This window comes from Schistocerca americana, chromosome 8 (assembly GCF_021461395.2).
Source record: "Schistocerca americana isolate TAMUIC-IGC-003095 chromosome 8, iqSchAmer2.1, whole genome shotgun sequence".
NCBI classification, from domain to species: Eukaryota; Metazoa; Arthropoda; class Insecta; order Orthoptera; family Acrididae; genus Schistocerca; species Schistocerca americana.
The window spans coordinates 471,549,084-471,570,449 of NC_060126.1; the positions used below are offsets into that span (position 1 = coordinate 471,549,084).

General features: G+C 41.3%; 1 protein-coding gene and 1 pseudogene across 1 annotated transcript in view; both read left to right on the plus strand.

The window, feature by feature from the left end:
* The window catches only part of LOC124545926 (leucine-rich repeat extensin-like protein 3), a 63,030-nt gene that overhangs the window by 26,912 nt on the left and 14,752 nt on the right, over window positions 1-21,366 (plus strand). The window lies entirely within an intron of this gene.
* On the plus strand, window positions 19,300-19,417 carry LOC124546034 (annotated as a pseudogene).

The window sequence follows — 21,366 nt, forward strand, 5'->3', positions numbered from 1 at the left end:
TGGTTCCGAATTGCCCGTTAGTCTCACAGTACCTGTCAGCGTTAATTGTGGTCCCAGTCGGCATAAAGTAGACCAACAATACCCCTTTCCGATCCCAAAATACGGTTGTCATGACTTTACTGGCAGACTGTGTTTGTTTGAATTCCCGCGACTTCGGCGAAGAAGGATGTCGCCACTGACGTAATTGTTGCTTGGTCTTAGGTGTAAAGTGGTATGCCCAGGTTTCGTCCTCCGTGACAACTGAGTCCAGAAACAGCATGGCGGCGAGCTGGTATGACATGTGCATACAAAAACTGCCACAGCGTCTACAAAATTGCATCGACAGAAATGCTGATTATGTCAAAAAATAACTAAACGTTCAAGCTGTAAACTGATGTAAACCATTGTAGAAATAAACAGGTCTATGTACTTATAAAAAAAATGGGAGACCTTAGTTTTGGGATTACCCCCGTACAATACTCCTCCCTCCAGGAGGCGTACATAAACTCCTTCCCTGATCACAAAAATTTATTTTCGGGGAACTACGGTAGATATACGTACGCAGTTTGTTCCAAATAGTAGCTTAGCTCATAAAGTTCTTTATGGATCCACTTCCACGTGTGCTCTGACTTGTTACAGTTAGCGTAAATTGAGGTATGCTGCTGTCACAAAAGCGTCTGTGCGGAAGAAAGTGCAATATGTTTTATAATTTCATGAAGCACACGGTCGCCTGTTACAATTCAGCGACAGTTCCAAATTGCCGATAGTCAGATCCACAGGACGTGAAGAGCATCAAAAGTTAAAGGTTTAACGCTCGCATTACCAATGCATTTCCAATAATGTGTATTACCAAGGGGAGGAGTACTTTGTGCCCACCCTAAACAATTAAAGAAAACAGATTTCGCTAATTGTTGCTGACTTATACTAATAACGCACTTTTGAATGAACTACTGTTGTTTAATTGGGGTCAAGAACCTAAAATTATCTTTTAGTACACTTACAGTAGCAATGCTTTTCCAGTGCTGTATACAACATATGGTGGATTAGGAGAAAGGCGGGGGGGTCTTTATGCTAATCACAAAAAGTTTTTTAAAAATACAAATTTCCATAATTGTTGTGGTCTTTCACTCATGACATAACTGAATTTTCTCATTGGGAGAGAACTGAAGGACGATCTGTTTTAACTGTTAAAAACCATTCATAAGCCAATATCGCACAAAATATTTTTTATTCAAGACAACTGACTCCTGTCAGTTTCAGGTCTTGAACTTATTTTTGTAGTACCTTATACGCCATTTGAAGTGGATTCGCACTGTTTAGTATGTGTCCAGCATATATAAACAGACGCGCTATTGTGTACCGTATTTGTATCATATAACAAGCATTGTGGGCAATACGTATATGGACATGGCCTTTTGGACAAGGTGCTGTGTGTTTTTAAACATTTTAACGATGGCAGACGTTTGTAGTGTGCTGAGTACTTGACATCTTGTGCATGTGGTTCAGCGTAAAATGTAAACTTGACAGCAAAAAAAGTGGGTCACTGCCGAATACAACCAACATAACGTAGCTGTGTTGCAGGTCCTCTAAACACCAAAACCCCGTGGGGTACAGTCGTTTGACTAAACACAACGGGTACCGGAAGAGACTACTAAGAGACCAAAGGTCATTATGGCAGTCAGTCTAAGTGTCAACAAATATCGTCATACAAAACATATTGGAAAACACGTTCTTAGCGATGAGACACCCCACAACACTCATAATCTAACCTTAATTACAACAAGTCGCATTCCAAAAGTTCTGAGAAAATGGATTATTTTACATATATCGTAAAGTAATCCTTAATCAAAATTAAATACTTGAGACAATATATGGAGTTACAAAGCTGTACGGCAATTGGAAAAAGTTTTTCGCTCTCTAAAAGGTTTTCTATCCATGTGCTGAAGGTCGCTCAACGGCGAGTGGCTCTGGAAACTGGATATGGTCGAACCAGTAGAAAAACGCGATTAACGGCAACAAGCACTCTAACGATATCTCAACATTAACAGCGAATCACCAGTAATATCATTGTTCTCGTAACACATCAACAGCTACGTGTACACAAATTTGAACTTCAAATGACAAGACCAACGTCGTCGTTCTGGACCTGGATTCAAACCCAGCACCTATAGCCATTGGTAACTAAGCTAAGCTTTGTTTGTGCCTTATTGAGACCCGATCACTAAGCATACAGAGACGTGAAGTATAGACGTTTGCACCAGTATCAGTTACCAATTCAGATCCTGAAAATAAATGACGAAAATGTTTGTACTGAACTGGGAATCCTGTCGTAACAGTTACCGTCCTGGGAACTACCCCGAACGACGTTTAATATGGTGTCATTCACAAGGAACAAGGTATGCTCATGTTTAAAATTGGAATGCCGTCGTCTGCAGCTCGTGGTCGTGCGGTAGCTTTCTCGCTTCCCGGCGGGGTCATGGATTTTTTCTGCCTCGTGATGACTGGGTGTTGTGTGATGTCCTTAGGTTAGTTAGGTTTAAGTAGTTCTAAGTTCTAGGGGACTGATGACCATAGATGTTAAGTCCCATTGTGCTCAGAGCCATTTTTTTGAAATGCCGTCAAATAAAGCTTGTGACAGGGATGCGAACCCAAAACCTACTCGGACTGTTTACGAAGTACAGTCATGCTCAAAAGTATCAGAACGACCTGGATTGCATTTCGCCTGATTTCCATGCAACCCACATAATGCAGCTGTCTAGCAGGTTCTCTAATCGCTCCTTGATACAGACGTTTGACTATTGAAAATTGTTCCAACAAGTCACCACTAGAAAACACTGCTCTGTATCGCAATAACTGAAGATGTAAAGTAATACTACGATACTAAAAATATCAAGGAACACCTCATCACAGATTCGAATGTCCTTAAGCCTTGTAAACTCACATTTATTGCAATAACTGGCATACCTAAATTGTTAGCACTCTCATTATTACGTCACATAGGTAGTGCACGTAGTAAGTTCGTCGTATTCATGATTTCCTCTTAAAAGTAACATACCATACTTGTTATTTAACACAAAATGTCATTAAAAATTTACGTTATTCACGAGCAGCTAGTTGAGAATATGTATGAACTTCAAATGACATGACGAACCGACTCGTTCTGCATATGGATTCAAACCCAGGTCATGCAAACTAAGATTTCTTGACAGACGGAAATTAACAGTCATTCCTGACTAGACATAAAGAGAGTGATATACCTCATTTTCGGACAATATCAGTTAGCAAATATTAACTTTAAATTACACAACGTAACATTTTTAACGGACGCGAATTCCTACCCAGCATCTGTTGTCCCTGTTAACGAACTACGAGAGATGTTAAATATTGCTTCTTCACAAGTAACTTACTTGAAATGCAGTGAGGCAAAGCTTTGTGTTGGACAGGGATTCGAACCCAGAACCTAATCGGATTGTTATCGAAGCACAATCAACTTTGACATATCGGATTTTCTCCGCAGTAACTATATGTATTAAATGAAATGACGAGACGAAATATAAATTTTTCCTTCCCAGGACTCCAACCCGCCACGTATCGCTGTTATATTCTAGAGAAAGGGAACGTTAAGTATGGGTTTGTTACACCAGCAGCGACATGTGAGCATGTTTGAACTAGAAATAATTTGACGAAGTGCTCAGTGCTGACTGAGAATCGAACCCCAAACATATCGTTGTTGACTACACACAAAGAGACGATACGTACCGAATTTTTCTCCACCAGCAGCTCGGAATAACATAATAACATCCTGGAACTTATAGTGGTCTTGCAAAGAGTTCTGCGTCTCACTGGGAGTCAAAAACGTCAGATATCGTTAGTGTTGACAACGAATGAAAATGCATTAAAAATAAAAATTACTATCCACCAGCAGATAGGTGTTCTCATGCTAGAGATTGATAATACATAGTGAAAAGTTTAGTGCTTGGCCAGGATTCCAACCCACTCATGCGCAATATGTGGAGATGTTGAGGAATCTACAGTTTTGAACAAACAACAAGTTGTAGTCGAGCTGTATTGTCACGAAGCGATCAAATTCCGCGTTAAGGGGAGTCTGAGTTGCATTCCCAGTTCAGAACCAATTTTATCGACATACAGAAGCTCAAATAAAAAACGGAATAAGTGTCCTGTGACCATACACAGGGTTTGTTTCGTCACTAGAAATAAATAACTGGTATAAGAAAGGTTGGTGGTGATAGAGTTTCTACATGTCGCCACTCCTTACTTTATTGTGGTTCCACCTAACGTCTACTTGGTAGAGAAGGAATATCATGTTTAATGTGATTTTCAGACCACAATGTCATTATACCTTCTTCACTTGGCGTAGCCAGAAGAGAATAGAATCTGCCTCTCCCTATCAAAAAACATCGGCAGAAGTTGGAATCGAACCAAGACCATCATTTCATGAAACCATCATCAGTCCAACAGACCACCAAACTCTTCTCTACAACTCATTTCTCTATCATAACACCGTTGCGGCACACAAGATGAGAATTCTGACACACAGGCTCCCTGTAGTGGTTTGCAGGATGTTCAGTACATTCATTTACTTGGTTGACCGAAGGGCCATGAACTAGTTGCCTTGGCTACCCAGTGCATACATTCGACTGTATTTTGTAATCACCGAAATAAAATAACGTAACTGCCACCTACACAGAACTGCCAACAGTGTAGGATGCAGAAATTTAAATAGGAAGTGTTCCTTTCCATTTGAGCTTCTCTATTGCGCTATCTGTTTGTTGAAACCATCATGCAGTGCAAAATAAATGCTGTAACTGTCCGTCTCTCAGAAGTCTAGATCCGTCCATATGCATTATCTCACAGCACTGTGGAATGCCTAAGTTCTGGAGGAACTGTTGTTCACTTCCGGAGGTGCTGTACCTACGTCACAGCTAGTAGCGTAACGGTAAGCGTCGCGCACTGTTGAGAAGACGTCGCGTCTTCTATTACATTCACTGCTACATTTTTTTTAAACGCAGTTCTGATGTCTGCTGAAGTTATCAATTTAACGGAACCTTGAGCATAATCCTCTTCACTTCTCAACCCAAAATATTCGCATGTGGAAAAAAGGCTAACTTCTACATCATTTTGTTCTTTTCAGGTTTAATAGACGGCCAGGCAGCAGATACGTCTCGAAGCTTTTGTATTATGTATGGGGAGAACGCATCGTGCCAAAATAGTCAGAAAAGTATTTTCTGCATTAGCTGTCGTCTGGTTGTCGCATTTTATTCTTCTTCAAACCTTGTTTGACAGCTTTAACTCAGAACAAGTTTTCTACATGCATGTAATCAATAAACTGCATGTGCATTGTCAGATTGTTATAGATAACATCAGAGAATTCGCATATATCGTTGATGATTAATTTCTCTCTCATGTTTAGTATTGTTTTAACAACACTAAAAGAAACCTTACTAAAACTGTGCACTGTATCGTAAGAAATGAAATAAAACTACCCACGATAACCTTACGACGAAAGTCTGTTTTAACAAAACTCAGTATTTGCACACAAGCGTGCCTCTATCTGCACGAATTAGTAAAATACTACTCACTTAGAGTTCGGTTGGGTCTGTGTTTAAATGGTATGCTGTATCATGCTCAACAGGTATGCAAACGTGGCATTTCATAAATAAAGTTAGGTATTCCTAGAAACCCAAAATATGCTTGTCAGCAGCGGAAAGAGGCGTTACCTGTTGTGCAGCATTGTAAGTTTTTCACCATTGCACTTTGAGCTGAAAGTATTTTCTTGCGATTTGCTAATCAATTTATTTCCTTCATACTTATCACCCTGGCTCAAAATGTTCAAATGTGTGTGAAATCTTATGGGACTTAACTGCTAATGTCATCAGTCCCTAAGCTTACACGCTACTTAACCTAAATTATCCTAAGGACAAACACACACACCCATGCCCGAGGGAGGACTCGATCCTCTGCCGGAACCAGCTGCACAGTCCATGACTGCAGCGCCCTAGACCGCTCGGCTAATCCCGCGCGGCTATCACCCTGGCATGGGAGTTTTAAGTGAAGAACATTATCGAATTTCGTATCGTTGACGGTCGATTCGAATTTCTTGGGAGACGCTTGTATTGTATAGCAGCTTGACAGTCAGAAAGCCGAGATCTACGACCACTTACACCACTTACTCAGTAGAGCTGCCAAGAGGATTTGATGTGTAAAGGTTTTCTTCTGATTTTGTTACAGAGTTTTTTCTGGGAATTCGCAGCTCCATGAAATAATACACAAGAAAAGGTCACACGCGCTGCCCGTACCACGGTTAGAACTGACGATTCTCTTAACCGTTGGAACGCGAGACACGGGCGGTACCACGGGGCTTCGAACACACTGCTGCCAGCACCCCACTGTCGTCATGGTATTGGCCGCTCAGCCTCATAACGCACCGTGAAAGATATTAAAAGTTGTCACTTATGTGAAGAATAGCATTTATTTAGCCAAAAAATCGAAATTTCTGTCTCAGTGTCTTAGTTTACGTGAGGATTATATACCACGAGTCATTCAAATGGAAAGGGAATATCAAGTGAATTTAGCGAGTCAGTTCAGTACCATACGCGGAAGTGATTGCACTGTCACAGTGTTGCCAAATGTTTGTGCCGATGTTGCCAATTCTCAGCTGTGCTAGGAACAGCTCTGTAGTGTTATAGGAGGAGAATCCTGTGCTCGTGTCGTAGTAGGATACGGTGAGAAGGCGCGGAGTTTGGTTAATATGCAGCGTTTTCTCCTACCAGCTGTGTCAAAGATTCAGGTGTGTAATCTTCCATCACGATTACAGTTTCCCACAAAGTATATACGAATAAAACACTTACCTTGTTACTTTGTTACAAAAGATTATTTCAGTACAATAAAAAGTCTTTGGAAATCAACTTTGCCAACCTGTCACGAAAAGTCAGATAACAAACACTTTACACCTCGAAATCGATTGCATCTATGTGCAGTCTTGTGATCATACAAGTAGAATTTCATGAATTTGCACGAGAATGTATAAAAATGTTGGTGCGAATGAAAGCTGTAAGAAACACAGTTACCTAATTATTCTGTACCACGTAATAATCAATTCATTTGATAATTCAGAAGAGAAGAAACTAAAAAATTATGCCCATTAAGGCAGAAACTAAAGTGCAGATGCGGGCACTGTGCAGATCTGCGCTTTTTCATCTTCAGATCTATACAAATAATGTATACTAACCAGCGTATTCATTGCTTTCGTAATGTTTCCCTCTTGTTTAGTCTTCTTATGATGAACTGGTTCCACACCCATGAGTCTGATTTTTTCTTAGTACCCTTCCATCTACTATCTTTGTGTGTTATTGTTCGGTGTTCAAAAAGCAAAATGTTATCCCTGCTCCAACGAGGTATTAAAATGAGGTCGCAAAAAGGCTAACGAATTATAATCAAAATACAGTGAGACGCCAATTTGTCTGTCGTCATGGTGTTAAGTGGACAGAAATAGTTGGGTGTTATTGTAGTCTTTTCTTATTGAGATTTTCATATTATTCTGACACGAGACGCCGAGATAAATGTGTACATTCTCCGTGACGAAACATCCCACATTCCATTCATCCTGATCCATTCGTTACGTGCATCGGCGGCAATGAGTGATAGGAAAGGTGTTGTGGGGTGACGAATAACAATAACAATGGTAGTAATTACAAATCAATAATCAAGGATGTTTACTGCATTACAGACGATTAACAAAATAACCAAGAATGGCAGAGTGTTTAATTGGCGCACTGAGCATGTGTTCTTACCACTTTGTTTCTGAATTCTGTTCTAGTTGTTTGCAGAGAGAAAACAAAGAACCCCGTAGCCATACATATCGCTAGTACAACGAGATATTACCTATCAATTATCCTTGCTTTACATCACGAGACGAACATGGCGTCACTGAGCTGATATTTGAAATACATTTCTGTTTTCGCTCTCTGTCTCTCTCTCTCTCTTTATTTTTATTTTTATTCTTTGAGGAAAGCATCGAGAAGAGCTTGCTCGCATTTAGTGGGGTGAAACCTATCACAGAAGCAAGCAAAACACAAATATTTCTTGCAACATGCGCTACACATAAACGAAATCTCGCTACACTGACGTGTTGTCCGATATATTGCACGGAAAACATATCTGATTCATGTTGCTAAATACAGCTCTATCAGATATCAATTTGGAAGCGTACCGAGTGTATAAAAGTATATCTCGAAATACGCAGAAAGTCCCATAGATGTATTCGACTGAAACATAGCCATGACTAAAATTGTAACTGGGGTCGACAGCATCGTCGTCTACCACCTTGACAACTCGAACGGTGACAGTGCTCGGCCGGTTACTTACGTTTACTGGTATCAAAGCTACAGCATGAAAACACAAAAATGTTAATAACCCGAAGATCATTAGTTTTGGAGCCCATAGAAAGTAAAGCAGTCATCAGTCGCAAGAGTGGTTTGAACACCACAGTGCTTTAATAGGCACGGTCTTGTTGGAGGTGGTATGCTGTTGCTTTCATCCGACCTTTGGGTTGACTTACCTAGCCAGTTAATAGGGGAACCTACAGTTTTACGTGGCTTTCGGATCACATTGCAACTCGGCATTTTTCACATCAACAAACACTGCCCCAGGGGAAATATGTGTAAAACAGCACACAAAAATCGTGGGACTGGTGAGGGATCGAACCTGAGACCGTCGCATCCATAGTATTCCTCTTTATCACCTTGCCACCATGTAGCCAACACTGTGGTTTCTGCTTGCCATTAAAATAAAGGATCACTCGTTTGTGCCTGCGTTGGCAGTTGCATGTCCCTTAGGAGACCTTACCTTTGGGATTATCCTCGTATACGTGTGTGTAAACGCCTACCAATGCCCACTCAAGCAAAACAAGGATACCTAGTCTAGCTTCAATATTACAAATACGCCTCAGTTTGTGGATGAACGCAGACTTAGGTTGATAATCATTTTGAATATTTATCAGTACTGTACTCATTGGTGTGAAACTCGTTTTCTACCAATGATTCCCACAGCTACAGGAACACTACTTTAATACCTCTTACACAAAATACTTACGCAGTGCTATCAGACGAAAAAATCAACCTGACACAAAATGTGGGAAGTTTGTTTTACAACCTTCGTACCTGAATAAAGAGCTTTTCCTATTTGAGATATCTGTGAACGTTGCTACATAAGACGATTTCAGAAGAAACTAAATTCCTTCAGCTACGCCAATGTTTAAAGAAATCATGTTAACGGCACCAAATCGTGGTTAGTAAATCGTTTCCCAGCCGTACTCTGCCGCATTTCGCTGGTTCGAAGGCAAAAAGCTTTCTGACAAATTTCACAGATGGAAAAGGGGGACGAAATGTCACCCACTGGAAGATCATGTCATTTTATTTAAATGATTACAAAACCTGTTAAAACGAACAGTGAGGTTGTCAGTAAAAGCACATTACTGTTGTCAGTATGATGTTGCACTGCCCAGGGCCTGCAATGATAAAGGACCCGTTTAAATCAGGCATAATGTATACAGAAGTGGAAGAGAGAGCACCACGATATTCAACAATCCGTATGCATTGCACGCACACAGAAATTACTGTTACAGTGTACTTATGGAGCCCAATGGGTTAGTAGAGTATTTCCCGGTGAGAAAGATCACTGTCAAACAGTCTTCGCTACATCAGGTTACTTAAACTGGTGTCACTCTGAACTAGAATTTATGGTCAGCGTAAGGTCAATGGGTCGGATGCGGGTTTTGCAACTGTGAAATACTTTTCCACATTACAGAAGCTAATATTAAATGTGAACTAATACTGCGAAAATTTTGAACTTGGTTAGCTTAGAATGAAGCGACGTATATCGGAAGGCAGTAAGATCCCTTGGCTTTTGGTTTGGCAGTATTCGACAGCCATTTCTAGGCGCAGGTAAATGAAGAAAGACAATGCGTTTTTGTTATCAAGTGACATCTTCATCAATTACTTCAGTTTTAATGTAATCCACGAGTAATTGCTGATGTTTGATAGTAACATGAAAAGAATTCCGTAGACAGGGAAATAACCTGTTCTTGGACAACTACTTCTATAATGACCAAAAGGACTTAAATGATCTTCAAGCACATGTGTTCCAGCAGCGGTATGAAGAAAATGATAGTAATAATAACGATGATAATCGAATTATCCGGTAACTTCACACATCACAGGGGATTTTCTCGAACTAAGAAATTTCCTGAATTGGCGAAAATTTCAAAATGGCTTCAAATCGAGGCTATGACGCCTAGAAGAGTGTTTACATCCTGCTGACATGAGAATAACATAATCTCCACGTTAGAAGCTTGCTTCTACTTAACCATTTAATAGACTCGGGTTTTTTCCCACCGTGACTAGTTTAGTAAGCTGAGCACATCATCCATTACAGCACACTCCCGAGGCTGGGAAAAGTGGCCACAATGGCCTGGTGGAACGAACTATCACACGTGCAATGCGTGGGTTGAGGCATTTACTTTTAAGAGGCACAAACAGATTTACTTTACCTCTGGTAACCTCAAGAGAAAGCTGTTATAATCCAGAATCCGCATTAAACATCACGTTCCTTCATTCCAAACTGGGCAGAGCCGGTTTACGTTGAAAAATGACATAGGTGGAGGTCAGGGTAAACACAAATACTGTCACCAGTAAACTTACTTACATTAGAAAATTTTATTTTATTTGATGAACTGATAGCCATCTAAAGGAACAGGGCTCTTATTTTACTTGTACTTGATTCAACTAGAGACGGTGAAAAATTTGGAGCTGGACTGTGATTCGAATTCGTATCTCCTCTTTCGAGGATCTGAAACTCTCGAAACAGTAAAGTTAAATCATTTCATTCCTTTTCCCAAGACTGCAATCTTCTCTAGGTCTCTTCCACAGGTAAATATGTGGATCCGAATCCTGATCCAGTACAAAAATATTCATAATTTCATTTCAAGCCCTATCACGCGCGCACCGGCCTGCTAGTGAAAATTAACGTGCATTTTTAATGTCTGTTCATGTTGCCAACAATTTATGGACAAACACGCACACATCATACTGTTGTGACGTAGCTACAGCACCTCCGGAAGTGAACAACATTTCCTCCAGAACTTAGACATTCCACAGCGCTGTGAGATAATGCATATGGCCGGATCTAGACTTCAGAGAGACGGACAGTTACAGCATTTATTTTGCATTGCACGATGGTTTCAACAAACAGATAGCGCAATAGAGTAGCTCAAATGGAAAGGAACACTTCCTATTTAAATTTCTGCATCCTACACTGTTGGCAGTTCTGTGTAGGTGGCTGTAACGTTATTTTATTTCGGTGATTACAAAATACAGTCGAATGTATGCACTGGGTAGCCAAGGCAACTAGTTCATGGCCCTTCGGTCAACCAAGTAAATGAATGTACTGAACATCCTGCAAACCACTACAGGGAGCCTGTGTGTCAGAATTCTCATCTTGTGTGCCGCAACGGTGTTATGATAGAGAAATGAGTTGTAGAGAAGAGTTTGGTGGTCTGTTGGACTGATGATAGTTTCGTGAAATGATGGTGTCGGTTCGATTCCAACTTCTGCCGATGTTTTTTGATAGGGAGAGGCAGATTCTATTCTCTTCTGGCTACGCCAAGTGAAGAGGGTATAATGGCATTGTGGTCTGAAAATCACATTAAACATGATATTCCTTCTCTACCAAGTAGACGTTAGGTGGAACCACAATAAAGTAGGGAGTGGCGACATGTAGAAACTCTATCACCACTAACCTTTCTTATACCAGTTATTTATTTCTAGTGACGAAACAACCCCTGTGTATGGTCACAGGACACTTATTCCGTCTTTTATTTGAGCTTCTGTATGTCGATAAAATTGGTTCTGAACTGGGAATGCAACTCAGTCCCCCCTTAACGCGGAATTTGATCGCATCGTGACAATACAGCTCGCCTACAACTTGTTGTTTGTTCAAAACTGCAGATTCCTCAACATCTCCACATATTGCGCATGAATGGGTTGGAATCCTGGCCAGGCACTAAACTTTTCACTATGTATTATCAATCTCTAGCATGAGAACACCTATCTGCTGGTGGATAGTAATTTTTATTTTTAATGCATTTTCATTCGTTGTCAACACTAACGGTATCTGACGTTTTTGACTCCCAGTGAGACGCAGAACTCTTTGCGAGATCACTATAAGTTCAAGGATGTCATTCCGAGCTGCTGGTGGAGAAAAATTCGGTAAGTGTCGTCTCTTTGTGTATAGTCAACAACGATATGTTTGGGGTTCGATTCCCAGTCAGCACTGAACTCTTCGTCATATTATTTCTAGTTCAACCATGCTCACATGTCGCTGCTGGTGTAACAAACCCATACTTAACGTTCCCTTTCTCTAGAATATAACAGCGATACGTGGCGGGTTGGAGTCCTGGGAAGGAAAAATTAATGTTTCGTCTCGTCATTTCATTTAATACATCTAGCTACTGCTGAGAAAATCCGGTATGTCAAAGTTGATTGTACTTCGATAACAGTCCGAGTACGTTCTGGGTTCGAATCCCTGTCCAACACAAAGCTTTACCTCACTGCATTTCAAGTAAGTTGCTTGTGAAGAAGTAATATTTAACATCTCTCGTATTTCGTTAACAGGGACAACAGATGCTGGGTAGGAATTCGCGTCCGTTAAAAATGTTACATTGTGTAATTTAAAGTTGATATTTGCTAACTGATACTGTCCGAAACCGAGGTATATCACTCTCTTTATTCCTAGTCAGGAATGACTGTTAATTTCCGTCAGCCACTAAATCTTAGCCTGCATGATTGGTTCAAATGGCTCTGAGCACTATGAGACTCAATATCTGAGGTCATCAGTCCCCTAGAACCTTGAACTACACAAACCTAACTAACCTGAGGACATCTCACACATCCATGCCCGAGGCAGGATTCGAACCTGCGACCGTAGCAGCCAGCATAGACGTTTTCGTCACCTTATTTCTAGTTAAACGTGTGCACATCTCGCTGATGGTGAACCAACATTGGACTTTTTTCGTCTGTTCCTGGTTAGACAACGACGGGGGTAGGCGCCGGTTTCGAATCCCGGTCAGACAATACAACCTCCGTCGTCATTTAAGGTTCCAACCCCACTACTGGTGACAAACTGTGGTATCTACATTCTGATTTTACGTACTTATTCAACAATCCGATTAGGTGCTGGGTTCGCTTCCTTGTCCCCCAACATTACATGATGGCATTTCAATTTTAAACATGTGCATCCTTTATTCCTTGAAAATGCAACACTATACAACGTCTTTCGAGGTTAATTACCAAGAAGGTAATTGTCATGTTAGGGTTCTGGCTTTCGTACAAACTTTATCGTCATTTACGTTCAGGTTGAGAATTGACAACTGATACTGGTGCAAACGTCAATATTTGACGTCTCTTTCTGCCTAGTGATCGAGTCTCGATAAGGCACAAAGCTTTGCTTGGATAACAATGGCTTTACGTTCTGGGTTTGCATCCGGATCCAGAACAAAGACGTTGGTCATGTCATTTAAAGTGCAACTTCGTGTACAAGTAACTGTTGATGTGTAATGTGAACAATGACATTACTTGTGATTCGCTGTTAATGTTGGGATTTCCGTAGAGTGGTTGCCGACGTTAATAACGTTTTCTTTTAACTGCTTAGTATTACATAAAGTTAATGCGAATTCACTCCCCGTTGAACGTTGAACGACGTTCAGCATGTGTTGCGTTAACCTTTTAGACAGCAAAGAACTTGTTTCCAATTGCCATACAACTTTATAAATCCATATACTGTCTCAAATATTTAATTGTGCCTAAGGGTTACTGAACTATTTATGTGACAAAACTAGTTGTCCCATAACATTTGAAATGTCACTTATTGTAGTTAAATTTAGTTTACAAACGTTAAGGACTGTCTGATCTCTTCTGTACTATCGTGGTGTTACTTTACATCTGGACGGACTGTCATAAAGACCGGTGTTCTCTAGTAGTCTCTAGCGGTGCCCATTGTGTATCTTACGACGACTGTACTGTGGAGGGTTGCGACGACGTGCAACACAGATATGCAATGTTGGTTGCATAAATTCAGGTGCAGCCTACACGTTGGAATTCAGGGGTGACCCACTTTTTTTGCTTTCGTGTGTACATGTCTTAATACAAGAAGGTTTAAGAGCTGAAGATGACAGAAAAGATTATTGAAACCTGTTGTTTCGAATAAAAAAAATTATGCGATCTTGTTTTGTTTCCACAATATGATTTTTAAAGAGATATTGATGTGTAAATAGTGTCCTGAACCTGAAAACGATGAACATGACATTCATTTTGAAAAGTCACATCTGCTACTAAGGCTCAAATTTTTGGGTCTTGTTTAACTGAAAAATTTTAAACATTTACGGAATCTGGTAGAAGTCCTCATTACTAATAATATTTTTTTCTAAAGTTTAGGATTTAAAGTACCTGACTAGATTACAATATTTTAAGAAGGTGGGCATAAAATACCCCTATCTCCCCTTCCCCGCTACTCCACTGGTATTCCGAGGGTTAAACAGATTGGCAGTGGTGGTAACTAAAGCAAACAGCGGTAGATGGCAGTGTTGGTTGTTGTGTTGGCCGAAGAGCCAACACCGTGTTACTAGGGGAGGCCGAAATGCACGCGTTTTAGCTCACGCAGGCTGGCGTGAGGAGGGAAGAACTATACTGACGTGAGGTCTGGAACATGACAAGGAATTAGAATTCAGAAAGAGGACATAATTAGTTTGATACTTAACTTTAATCCATTAATGATGAACGTCGCTCTTGACGGTACATGATTCACAGTATTATCTGTTCAGAATTCATTGTAATTACTGAATATGGCGCCTTGCTGGGTCGTAGCAAATGACGTAGCTGAAGGCTATGCTGAACTGTCGTCTCTACAAATGAGAGCGTATGTAGACGTGAACCATCGCTAGCAAAGTCGGCTGTACAACTGGGCGAGTGCTATGGAGTCTCTCTAGACCTGCCGTGTGGCGGCGCTCGGCCTGTAATCACTGATAGTGGCGACACGCGGGTCCGACGTATACTAACGGACAGCGGCCGATTTAAACGCTACCACCTAGCAAGTGTGGTGTCTGGCGGTGACACCACATTGGTAACGAAGGCAAGCAGCGGTAGACCTGGAGTGAATGACGACACTGCTGATAACTTGCAAACAGCATTTCGACGCAGCCCGCTCGTATCGACAGGCTTGCCTCAGAGCGCTGCGGTGGAGACTTTATGCAAACAGCCTCATTTCCATGCGTATAAAGTGTTACACCAGCAAGAAGACAGATGACAGACCCAGACGTCTTTCCTTTGCTGGGAACAAGCTGGAACGAATCGATACAGACAGTGATTTCTTTAATAAACTGTTTTTCTGATGAAGAAACTTTTCGTATCTCTGGGGAAGTAAACAGACATAGTGCACTGATCTGGGAGTCGGAGAACCCACATTTGTGATAGCAGATAAGGGACAGCACGAAAATGAACGTGTGGTTTGGCTTAAGGGACAACACAATTACTAGGCCGTTCTCTTCCAATAAGTCTACCGTTATCGCAGTGGTTTACCTGCGTACGCTGTAACTTTACATTGCGGTTATGATAACTGCAACAGTGGGTAGTGGTTCAAGTGGATGCTCTACCACTACAATGGGGGGGAGGGGGGTATTTGTTTCTCCAGATCTTGACTCAAATCTTTCCGAACAGGTGGATCAGCAGATATGATCCAAAACCACGGTCACTACCTCTTTTTAGTGGAATTTCGTTAAGGATAAAACGTTTAGTTCGCTATTGTCATATGTGTAAACCCATACAGCACAAATAAAGGATCCTGCAGAGGTGGTGCCGGCATGGCATGGAGAGAACGTGAGGATCACGTAGACGTTCTAAGGGCAACGAACTGAACACCTGTGGAAATGTGTCCATAGAAAATGCTATATGTTTTAAGCTACCATTTGCACCATACCGCAAAGCTGTCTCTAGTATAGCTGGTTAGAAATAGATTTTTGTAATCGGTGAAAGTTTTGCTCACATTGCATAACAACTTACTGAGTTAGAATCCAGATGATGCTTTTTGTGAAAATATGATGGTGATGTGATTGACATTAAAAACATAGTGTGATTAATGTCATGGTGGCTTCCGGTGAGTGTGGGCTCGGGCATGGGGTAGAGGGGATGTTGGGGGGTTGAAGAGTGAGGTATTTCTTTGTGTGGAGGAGCTCATAAAGTGGAAGCAGGTGTGAAGATAGGAATGGGGAACCGGTTGGACAAGGGACATGTGTGTTGGAGTACCTCTTTGAGGTGGAATGGACAGAGTAGATTGTGCTTGGACGGAGAGTTAGATCTCGCGAATAAGCTCACTATCTGGGAGTTGATGGCGACTGAAATTCTTTAGGGAAAAGATAGGGACTGCATAGGGATGAAAGGAAGGTGGGGTATGCATAGGGATGAAAGGGAGGTGGGGTATGTTGATAAATACGCGAGAGCTGGAATGTTCCATTACTGAAACAAGTGCAAGAGTAGCGCAGATAGGAAACATTAGAATTCCTGCGTGCGTGTACAGATTACTTGGTCAAACGGACAATTCCTTGATACCTCTTGACGTTTGCTATTAACCAATCTCTTGTTTTAGTCGACCCTTTATTTTTTTCTCCCCACTTCGTGTCAGAACCACATCAGTTACGTGATCTACTCATCTGATCATCAGCATTATTCTTTTAGTACCACATAGCATAAGATTCCATTCTCTTCTTGTCAGAACTGTTTATCAACCACATTTCACTTCCACACAAGTTTACACTCAAGACAAATACCTTCAGAAAGGAATTGTGTTTTATTGACGTAGTCAGGTTGGATATAAGCAACCTATGAATGTTAAGTTATGGATTCTTATAAATAATCCTTCATTATCCAATATCGCAAAAATTATTTATAATCATAGGTAACTAGTTTTGGCTCAACATCTCAAGAGTGTTAGCTATTTTAGCCGAAACTAGTTTTCAGTTATTACAAATAATTTTTGAGATCTTGACTAAGAAAGGATTTCCAGTGACTGTTTTAGCCAAAACTAGTTTCCAACTATTATAAATAATGTTTGCGATCTTGACTAATAAAGGACTCAGGTTAGCCTCCATTCAGAGGCTGTTGCACGCAGCGACCGTTATTTTTGATTTGTAAATAATAGATTTCAGCTAACAGTCGTCCTTTGGAATTTTTATTGGCAGATCTAAATTTCCGCTAGAAACTAGCCTTTCTCAATGCACTATCATTTTTAGTCAATGCATGTAATGTCTGTTGGTCGGGCTTTGTCCACAGTTCATTGAATTCAATTAACTGTGGACAAAGCCTGACCAACAGGATCTAGATCTGCCAATAAAAATTCCAAAGAACGACTGATAGCTGAAATCTATTATTTACAAATAATAAAGGGCTATTTATAAGAACAGAATAACATTTCATTATATTTGTATTTGCTGTTAACCGCATAGCCGCCATCAATACAAGAATAATACATATTGAATATTTAAAAACATCTCGGCTGAAGATAACAGCAAACCATGGCAACTCAATATGATTCCCAGCAGTGGTTTATCCTCGTTATCCGTATACAGCATTTTCTTATTTTTCTCTATTACTGTCGGAAGCGATCACGGATGTGGAATAAAGTAGTCTCTTCAAACGGCTGACTCTAACAGAAGTTCAACAACCACAACGTTATTCATTAAAATGTTCAAAGTCAAGTTTTACAAACATTCGCAAACCGTAGTATTCTTTCAGTCTTTGACTACACTGAACTGCGGAGCCACTATTTACCTCCGTCTCTCTAGATCTTTATTTACAGCAGCACTTACAATCAACGTCATCAAACTTGCGTAGTATACGAGGTGTGTCAGGAACGTTAAGTACCGGTTCGCCCTACCGCCACCGCAGCACTGGTGTCGCAGATTCGCACGTTCTCACACATCTCTCTGGTCCATTGTCTTTCTACTGACGCCATAACAACTGGACAGTATTCTGTATTCCATAGTTAGTGATCGTTCAAAATGTTTAAGACGATGTCTGAGCCACCGATTGTGAAATGCGTTCTGTAAAATGATTTTTGAATGCAAAGTATGTTAAGCCAGCTGAAATTGATGGTCAAATTGTAGAGATTTATTGTGAGACTGTAATGACTGATGGAATGGCGAGAAAGTGACGAGTCAGTTCAATGATCGACGAAATAACGTTCATGAGGAAGCAGAGAGTGGGCACATATCTGTTGTCAGTGACGATTTGCTTAAGACAGCCACAGTGCTTGTCGAATACTGTGGGCGGTAGACATGGGGAAAGTGGTAATGTTGGGGGTTGAGGGCAGGCGCTGTAGGGGAAATACCGAGTGCTGGAGGGGTAGTGCCATCCTAAACTGAAGCCTAAACTCACATTTTTTGTAAATATTAAGCGGGGCCCCTTCTCACCGAGACTTGCACAGTGACCATTCAAAAAGATCTATCGCCTCTTCATTGCTTACTATCTAAAAAGAAAAATGCAGCTATTTATTTTGCCTGGTTTGTCAACTTTCAGAGAAGTGTCATGAGTGAGGAATTTTGAGTAAGACCTACACATTCATCGGAGTTTACGCAGTCTCACCTCAATAACATGTTGTGCAGATGTAACTGCGAGAGAATTCTGAAACAGTGATTTATTAAGTTAATTTCGTGGGGATCTGAGGAAAAGTAAGGTCAGCATCTTATGAAAAAGTACAGCCTCAACACGAAAAAAATTGTAATGACTTCACTTATGTTGTTCCAAAACCCACAGCATATCTCGTTTCACCAGCTACCGATGGCCCTTAAAAATTACACTCTTTCATCGAAAAAGTCTGCAGTTAGTGTAATAAAACAGTAGATAATGAAGTTTTTTATCATAACCATTCGGCAAAATACTCTCTTTCTGTGCTACCATTTACCAAAATCTCATTTCGATATCTCAAACCGTTTACGAAATACGAGGAATGTTGTGGATATTTCACTCTGGCTTTACCACTAGCGCGGTGCGATCGCAAGTGAGTACACTGCGTCGTATCAGTTTTCTTGAGATTGGTGAAAGATAGAGACCTGCATCCAAGTCTAAAGAGAACTTCAATACGTTAGCTAAATTTCGTAGTCAGCAACTTAGTACGTAATATGCACCAGAGGCAAAATCGTAGCTACTCCTATTTTCATTGCAAACTTTTTCGAATTTTACGGTGCCTCACTTCCACTTAGGCAACGGCCTTGCCGCAGTGGATACACCGGTTCCCGTCAGATCACCGAAGTTAAGCACTGTCGGGCGTGGCCGGCACTTGGATGGGTGACCATCCGGGCCTCCATGCGCTGTTGCCATTTTTCGAGGTGCAATCAGCTTCGTGATCCCAACTGAGGAGCTACTCGCCCGAATAGTAGCGGCTCCGTTAAAAGAAAACCATCTTGACGACCGGGAGTGCGGTGTGCTCACCACACGCCCCTCCTATCCGCATCCTCAGCTGAGGATGACACGGCGGACCCGATGGGCCACTTGTGGCTTGAAGACGGAGTGCTTTCACTTCCACTTAAATATCACAATAACTATGAACATTAACGTAATGATGGGCACATCTTATGAAACTGACGTATAAAGCTACAAGTAAAGCAAAAATGAAATTTTTTACCGAATAGTTTCTATAAGATCTTTTGAGAAAGACTGTAGGGCGTGCGTATCGCTTCTGTCATTGTTGACCACCCGAAAGGTGGCAAACACACGTCACCCTCCCCTGCTGAGCAAACGAATGAACTCTCCCAGCGCTTTGGACGAAAACTGCTCACTGTACATCGGAGTATCCTGTGTGACCTATAGCGAAAAAAAAATCGTGAAAGCAGAGAGTTCACAAGAAGATGTGATTAGCTTCCAAAAATTTCAAACGTTGTTTCGCATGAGATTGTCACAAATCGCTTCAATTTTCACAAACCGGGTTTCCTTTGGGTTCCGAAAATGCTTACAGATGTCCACAAAACGAAGCGATTGGCCAGTTCTTTGGCATTTGTTCCCCAATACAGTGATGAGGAAGATGAATTCTTAGACAGAATTGTGACTGGTGATGACACTTGGGTTTGTCACGTCACTCCAGAATCAAAACAACAGTCCATGGAGTGGAGGCACCCACGAGCCCCCAAAAACAGAGATTCAAGACAACGTTATCAGCACAAAACATCGCGTGCACCGTGTTCTGCGAAAGACAGGGCATGCTGCTTGGTAAGTTCCTTCCCAAAGGGGAAGCCGTCAGCGCTGTATGATACTGTGAAATGTTAATAAAAGTCAAGGTGCTGTGTTGCTTCATGACAACGTATATCCCCATTCTGCTAGTTTCACTCAAAACAGTGTTTAACAATTCAGTTGGGAGCAGTACTGCCCCAATCTCGCACATTCTGCCTACCATTTGTTACTGGAACTTGAAGCTTTGACAGCGATGACGACGCAAATAAATGGTATTCAGCAGTGGCTGTCTTCACTGTGCGACGTCTTTCCATGAATACGGCATAGAAAAGTTTGTTTGTCGCTGTGAAAAATGTCTGAAAAGCAGAGGCAGCTATGTAGAAAGATAGTTTAAGAAATGCTTTTCCACGTAAAACTAAATTTCGATTTCGAAACATGCTTTTATGGAGGTTGTTTTCATAACGGTACCTACTCTACATCTACACCTACACCCATACTCCTCAAGCCACCTGATGGCGTGTGGCGGAGGGTACTTTGAGTACCTCTATCGGTTCTCCTTTCTCTTCCAGTCTCGTATTGTTCGTGGAAAGAAAGATTGTCGGTATGCCTCTGTGTGGGCTCTAATCTCTCTGATTTTATCCTCATGGTCTCTCGCGAGATATACGTAGGAGGGATCAATATACTGCTTGACTCCTCGGTGAAGGTATGCTCTCGAAACTTCAACAAAAGCCCGTACCGAGCTACTGAGCGTCTCTCCTGCAGAGTCTTCCACTGGAGATCAAAAAAATGGTTCAAATGGATTTGAGCACTATGGGACTTAACATCTGTGGCCATCAGTCCCCTAGAACTTAGAACTACTTAAACCTAACTAACCTAAGGACTTCACACACATCCATGCCCGAGGCAGGATTCGAACCTGCGACCGTAGCAGTCCCACTGGAGTTTCTCTATCATCTCCGTAACGCTTTCGCGATTACTAAATGATCCTGTAACGAAGCGCGCTGCTCTCCGTTGGATCTTCTCTATCTCTTCTATAAACTATATCTGGTACAGATCCCACACTGGTTAGCAATATTCAAGCAGTGGGCGAACAAGTATACTG